Source organism: Hyaena hyaena, unplaced genomic scaffold (genome assembly GCF_003009895.1).
Source record: "Hyaena hyaena isolate Hyena2069 unplaced genomic scaffold, ASM300989v1 scaffold_441, whole genome shotgun sequence".
Taxonomy (NCBI): Eukaryota; Metazoa; Chordata; class Mammalia; order Carnivora; family Hyaenidae; genus Hyaena; species Hyaena hyaena.
Genome location: NW_024081074.1, coordinates 342,578 through 349,703, shown reverse-complemented (window position 1 = coordinate 349,703; position 7,126 = coordinate 342,578). Strand labels below are relative to the sequence as shown.

The window sequence follows — 7,126 nt, the reverse complement described above, 5'->3', positions numbered from 1 at the left end:
AATGACAATTCACAGCCATAACTAATTCTGGACCACTCTGTTGGGTTTTTGTTATATAAGAAAATAAACTTCACTGTTGAAGCTGTTTTGGGCCAGGTGTCTTATTCCTTGCAGCTGAGTGCATCCCAATGGACACTCCTCAGGTCACTTTCACGGCCACTGCTGTGGTTTAGACCTTCATCTCCTTACTCAAGATCGTTAGCCTGCCTGAGCACTCTTCCTTCCTCATCTGGTTACTCTTCCTTCTCCGGATTTACCCCCTGGCTGCATCTCTCCCACACCAGAGGCCAGCATTTCTTGCCCTTTCCAGGACGGGGCTGTTCTCTTTATACTTCCAAGCTTGTGCAGACTTGACTCCTTCTGCCTGGAATGCCCATTCCTCCCTCCATTCCAGCAAATAGCTACCCCAATGCAAGTTTCAACTCACCGTGTGTGATGCGCAGGCTTCTCCTATGTCCCTGAAGATCTACCAGTAAACACGGGCTACATAGTAAGCATGGTCGGTGCTCTGACTATAACGAGCTGTACCCCTGTGATTAGGTTATATTGTACAACACAGTTGATTTTAAGAACAGATTATCTTGCAGGACCTGACTGAATCATATGAACTTTTAAAACAGAATGTTTTCTCTGGTTGGTAACAAAAGAGGAAGTCAGACAGAGATTCAGCATGTGAGGGGGATTTGATTTTCAAGAAATTCTCTGTTGCGGGCTTTGAGGCTGGAGTGGTCCCATGGCAAGGAACGCTGGTGGGCTCTAGAAGCTGACAGCAGGCCGTGGCTGAAAGTCTGGGAGGAAACGGGGGCCTCAGTCGCACAACCACAAGGAACTGAATTCTGACAACAAGAATGAAGATGGAAGTAGATCTTCCTGCAGAGCCTCCAGATAAGAGCTCAGCCCAGCTGATATCCTGATTTCAGCCTCGTGATACCGAACGGAGAACCAGCCATGACACCACGCAAACTCTGACCTGGAGAGCTGTGAACTAATAATAAATAGGTGCCACTAAGTCTGGGGCAGTTTGTTAGGCAAAAGTAGAAAACTACGGCACCACGCTTCCTCTCTGAAGTCCTTCCTCATACACACCTGTGACTTCTTCCCCTCTGCTGCTGGGGCACATCATACACGGCTCTGCTACAGGACAGATCACTAAGTATTGTACTGATCCACTTAGCAGTCTGCCCTCATGACAAGATTCCTGAGTTCCTGAGAAGTGGTGGAAAGTACCATTTGTCACTATAATCTCAGGCACAGAGCAGGAAGGCAAAAAAAAATACTGATAAAATAAGGGTTTCATCAAGAAACAAAACAAAACAACCCCAAGATCCCTAATTTGTAATCATATGCACTAAAATCACCAGAAGATTTAATGTTTAAGCAAGAGAAAGACTCACCAAAGTAAAGAGAGAATGGAGAAAAAAAGTTAATATTCCTGTAGGGTGTTTCTAAGGAACCAGATGTGAATGAAGTCCCCTGGTAAGTGGGTGAGGGAAGCAGTAAGCAGAGGTATGAGGAAAAATCTCTACATTACTTAGTAAACAGGTATTTATTGAATGTCTGCTATGTGGTCAGGCCAGGAACTGTGGAAAACAATACAGGATTTAAATCCTGCTCTCAAAAATACTGAGCCTTTCTGTGGCATACCACGCTTAGAATGTTAGAACCAAAATGATTTTTAAAGACCTTGATTTTATATGTACTTAAGATTAAGAATCTGCTTTTTTTTTTTTTAATGCTTATTTTTGAGACCAGGAGAGGGGCTCAGAGAGAGGGAGACACAGAATTGGAAGCAGGCTCTGGGCTCTGTGCTGACTGCGGGGCTCAAATCCACAAACTGTGAGATCATGACCTGAGCCGAAGTTGGGACGTTTAACTGATTGAGCCACCCAGGTGCCCCCAAATCCTCTACTTTTTAAGCAAGTGGGAGCAAACTGATTTTCTCTTGAGCTCTATATTTTTGAGGTCCTTTGGTATTGGTCCTTCTGGTGCTGGCTGCCTAGTTCTCTGCAGGGCAGCTGTTCATTCTCAGCTCAGCCTGATAAGGATTTAGGTTGTTCTGAGGCTTTCACTCTTACAAACACTTGTCAAATAGCAACTTCGCTCCACCGCCTTTTACATCTCTGTGTAAGGGATCTACAAGTTGAATTCCAGGCAGGGCACACAGACATTTTATGCCACCATACCCTCACCCACGGCCGCAGGCTCCCTTGAGCAGCTAGGGCCTCCTGAGTTGGGGCGGTTGCCTACCTCTGGGCCTGTCGGGTGCAGTTCCCAGCTCTCTCAATTCAATTGCTGGACTGGAAATATGGTCTGGAATACGCAGGAAGGGGGTAGGATCCATAATGTACCCAGAAATCAAGTAGATGCTGAGCGAGGTATATATATATAAAAGGCACAGGAAGTTAAGGGGTACTTGAGCAAAGAAAGGGGCGGAAAAGAGGCTTTCTGGGTCAGAGCGGCGTGGGCTAAAAACAGTCGGAATACAGGTCATTCACTTCGCGGAGGGCCTCCCACGGCAACGCGATTAATTTGTGTTTTCTCCTGTGGGCGATGGGGAGCGAAGGAAGGCTTCCGTGAAACAGATTCAGGTTTCAGATTCTGCCACTAGATCTAGGGGTGGGTGTCAATTCATCTCTCTGGGTTGTTTCCACATCTGTTAAGCTGGGAAAGTAGTATTTGCTGGGCCGACCTAGAATGGTGACAGGAACTAAACAGAGAGCAGCTGTAAAACTTAAAAGGCCGATCTCCGGGGTGGTGGTGGTGGTTTACAGTTCGCTGACAAGCCGACAGTAGTATCTACAGTCCTTCAGAAAACAATTCTGTAATGAAGTCCGAAAATTAAGAGACAGATAGCTTTTCGCCTGCAAACGACATGCCACAGACTCAGAGTCGGTCGCAGCGTCTCCTTGCTCTGCTGCTCCGCGCCTGGCTCAAAGCCCACGCAGGAAACCCTCTCCCCGGCGGGCTTGGAAGTCTCGGGCGCCGAGGACTCCCGAACGAGGACGACGACGAAGGCGCGCGTGCGCGTGCGCGGCGCACCCCTCTCGGAGAAGGCAGCCGCGAGCTGGGGGCGGGGCTGGCGCCGGGGCTGACCCGGACTGGGAATCCCCGCAATGCCTAACGGGTGGGGGCCGCGGAACGTGCGTGGGCGCAGCCGGCCAGTGCGCAGGCGCGGGCACGCTCCCCTTAGCCTCCGCGCGGCGCTGTAGGGTGGGCGCGCGCCCGCGGCTGGTTGTGCGCGCAGGAGCGAGCCGGCCGTGACGTGCGCCGCGCTACGCCGACGTCACGGGTCCGTGTGTAGTGGCGGCCCGGCTGCCCTCAACGGCGGCGCCTGACGAAGGTGGTGCGGTCGCTGGGTGCGGCGTTCAGGGGTCGCGCGGTGCGCGGCGACGACCACGACTAGGACGACGACCGGGAGGCCGGGCACCTCCAGCTGCGGAGTCGCCGCTCGCGCCCCTTCTCCGGCCTCCGGCGGAGCCCGGCCCACGGCTTCCTCCTTTCCTGCCCAGCTTCGCGCGGGCCTCGGGGCCGCGGCGGCGAGAAGTACCTAGGGGCGCCGAGAGGCCCCGGCCGGCCGCGACGTTCCACGCGCCCGCCATCCCGCCCGCCGCGGGCTCCATGTGAAGGAGAGACCCGGCCTGCGCCACACTCCTCGCGCGCCCCTCCGGCCCCCGGGGGCCCGCGGCCTCCCGGGACAGGGGGGCGCGGTGACAGGCCGCGCGGGGGCGGAGGGGCGGGCTCGGAGGCAGCGGCGGCCCCTACTCGGGCCTGCGGCTCCCTGCGTCCCCGCGGAGCGGCCGGTACGTGCCTGTGTCTGTGTGGGGCGGGGGTCGCGGGAAGGGGGCCGCGGCCCGCCTAAGCGCAGCTCCCCAGGCGGGGATTTCGCGAGGTGGTGGTCCCGCTCCAGTTGGGCCGGTCTCGGGGGTCCCTGTAATCCTGTCGCGAATCTCAGGTCTGGGCTGTGTAGCTGTCAGACGTGTACTCTGCAGGGATTTTAGGAGGATTGCAGCTGGTCCCTTGGGAGAATCAGATAGATGCAGTAAGCGAAGAAGTGCTTCTCTGTGCACTGTCACATTGTGGTCCTCTTTTGATTGGGCTTGATTCTTCCTTCTCGCTCTAGCTAGCACTTAACTGCGCCGGGCAGTTGTCTCGCATTGTCTTGACTTTATCTTAGCACAGTGAGGTTGGTAGTGCCTCCCCATTTTACAGATGGAAGAATGGAGTCCCGGGGAGCTAGGGAATTTGTCCAAGGTCATGCAACTGGTAATCTGGGAAGCCTTGATTCCATTATGATGTGTGTGCCATAGGAGTGTATTTTTGTATCTTGAAAAAAAAATAATGTGAGGAAAACGAGAAGAGCTGGAGAGTTTCTTCCTGGGAGTAAATCAGGTAGATGTAGTTTACTTGCCCCTAACGTAAGCTGTCGGATGGGTTTTGCTGCAGCCTAGCCAAATCATGTTACTGGCTTAAAAAAAAATTACTTTTAAAAAGTGGCGCCTGACACCTTTACCTTTTCTTTTCTTTTCTTTTCTTTTCTTTTCTTTCTTTCTTTCTTTTTTTTTTTTGCGATAGGATTGAACAGTAAACATTTCACTTTTCTTAAAAGAAGGAACATAATGAAGACTTTTTGATACATATTAAAAGATGATGATAATTTAAAAAAAGAAATGTAATTGGTAAAGCTGCATACTTCTTGAAAGGTTACAATGTTACTTGTGCAGTTTATGCTTGATAAATACGGGGAACTCGCAGTTGGGTTCTTAGCTTGAGATTTCCTTATTGCAAAACTTGTTGCTGAATTATGTGGCAATGGCTGAACATACTTAGCAATTTGTGCACTTATGCAATATTTCTGAGTTGAGTGTCAAAATTCAGTGTGTGGAATATCGTAGAAACTTACCTTTTAATGGCGTGATTCCCCCCCTTTCATTTGTAGGTGGTGACTATCGATGTTTATATAAACTAACTGAAAATTCTCACTTTAGCATTGGCCTGTATTATTTCTTTGATTATGGTTGGTGACTATGAAAAGAGCCTTTACGTTTCTCTTTACAGACCAAATATTGATAAATTCCTTTGAGTAGTTGAAGCTTCATGCACAGTTGCAAATGTTTGAGAAATGTGCTGATGCCCAATTACAGTACTCTATAATTTTATCCAGTGTATTATCAGGTTTGAGAAAATTTGTAGTTGAATGGTTTTGTATTGTCTGTAGAGAAAAGGTCAGGTTATAGAGTTAACAAGTGGTTGGTTCATAGATTGATTTGTTTTTTTGGTTAAAATGTAAACTATGCTGAGTCCTGTTGAAGTATGTGAGTGTGAAATCATTATAGAATCGCTATCTAGCTGTGATATCCCGGTGTCTCTTTTGAGAGACTGGTTATTAAAGGGTTACTTTTAAAAATTGGATTACATTATAGGCTCCATCTTTTTTTAGGTGGGTCTTTCATATTTTTAGTTCACCTTCGTGCTTCCAAAGTGGTAAAGTGTACTAAATAGATGCTGTATTAGACTGCAGTCATGTTTGGTTCTTGACAGTTGCCACAGCTTGGATTTGAGAGTTGGAGTTACCTGGCTCCTCCCCCAACTTTTTGTTATGAAAGTTTCAAGCATACGGGAAATTGCTAATCGTGAACATCCATATCATGACCCTCTAGATTCAACATTTGTTGACATTTTGTTGTATTTTGTGTATTATTTTTGGCTCAGCCATTTGAAACTAAGCTGTAAACATTATGGCACTTTGCCTCTAAACATGTCAGCATAAGTTTCCAAAGATGGACCTTTCCTTACATAGCCAAAATACTATTATTGTCACTTTTTTTAGTTCATATTTTGTAATCAATAGTTAGTTGATAGTTTCTCATTGGCTATTCCTTAATGTAATCTAACATCATCCATACTTAAATCTATTTATACTGACTGGTCTTTTATGTTTTTTCACACTTAGCCACACCAAATCAAGATCCTATCAAGGTTTATTCACTGCACTTGGTTGTTAAGTCTCTTTGATCTCTTCGAATCTAGAACAGCCTCACCTCTCCCTTTTAAAATGAGGTTGCTTTTTAAAAAGAGATCACGCCAGTTACCTTATAAAATGAGTCACATTTTCTTTGATTTTTTCTCCCTCTGATGGTGTCATTTAGTGTATTCTATTCCCCTGTATTAGTTAACTGTAAGCTAGGTTTAAAGGCTTGATTAGTTTAAAATTAAATATTTTGGGCAAGAGTAACCCGTTGGTGATGCTGTGTACTTCGTATTGCTTCCCATCAGGTCATATACTGTCAGGTCCCACTATCTGTGATGCTGAGTTTGATCACTTGCTTATGGGGGTTAAGGTAAGGCCTGTTTTCCCCACTGCAGTTAGCAGTCTGTGGCATGATCAATCAGCACTATAGTGCTGGCCTGTTCTCCAGTAATCTGTCACCTAATAGTTGCAGCATCTGTTGCTAACCCTCGTCAGGCTGACTTTTGAATTTCATTGTCAACAATCTTTTACTGGTATACAGACAGAAACAGAAATCACAGGATTTGTAAAATACCCTATGTACTATATTAATCAGATTCTAATTCTGTGGGTTTTAAAAATTTTTAATTACAAATTCAGAGTATCTTCTGTTATGAAAAAAAAAAAAACCTGGCTTGAGAAAAGTGGGACAAACTCAATGCTTGTCTTTTCCTGTACTTTCACTCGGGATGTGTTTTAGTTTTTCTCAGCCAATATTTGTTGCACAGAAGTAAGCAGAAATATAATAAAGGATGGATTTATTAAAAAAGCATTTTGAGAAAACGGTCTATTTTCTGACGTAATGCAAGGAGCACTGGATTGAGAGTCTTTTCTAAATTCTAGTCCTAATTTTACCACTATGTGAAATTCAAGAATTATAAGTTATGTGTTTTTTTTTAAAATTTCACTCAGTGTTCTCATTTCATAATCAAGTTGGTACATATTTATGAATTTCTTTTTTAATTGAAGTATAATTGACATATTAATTTCAAGTGTATACCATAGTTATTCGATATTTTTATTCATTACAGAAGGATCCCCACAATAAGTCTAGTTAGCATTTGTAACCTTACAAAGTTATTAGATTGTTGGCTGAACTCTGTGCTGTACATTACATTT

At 46.1% G+C, this 7,126-nt stretch overlaps 1 protein-coding gene across 1 annotated transcript in view; it reads left to right on the top strand.

Moving 5' to 3' along the window:
• Positions 1–3,719: 3,719 nt before the first annotated feature.
• Positions 3,720–7,126, top strand: part of MAP3K2 (mitogen-activated protein kinase kinase kinase 2) — an 82,473-nt gene continuing 79,066 nt past the window's right edge. The window contains exon 1 of the mRNA XM_039253172.1: positions 3,720–3,800. The gene's annotated coding sequence lies outside the window, so the exon portion shown is untranslated. The remainder of the gene's footprint in view (positions 3,801–7,126) is intronic.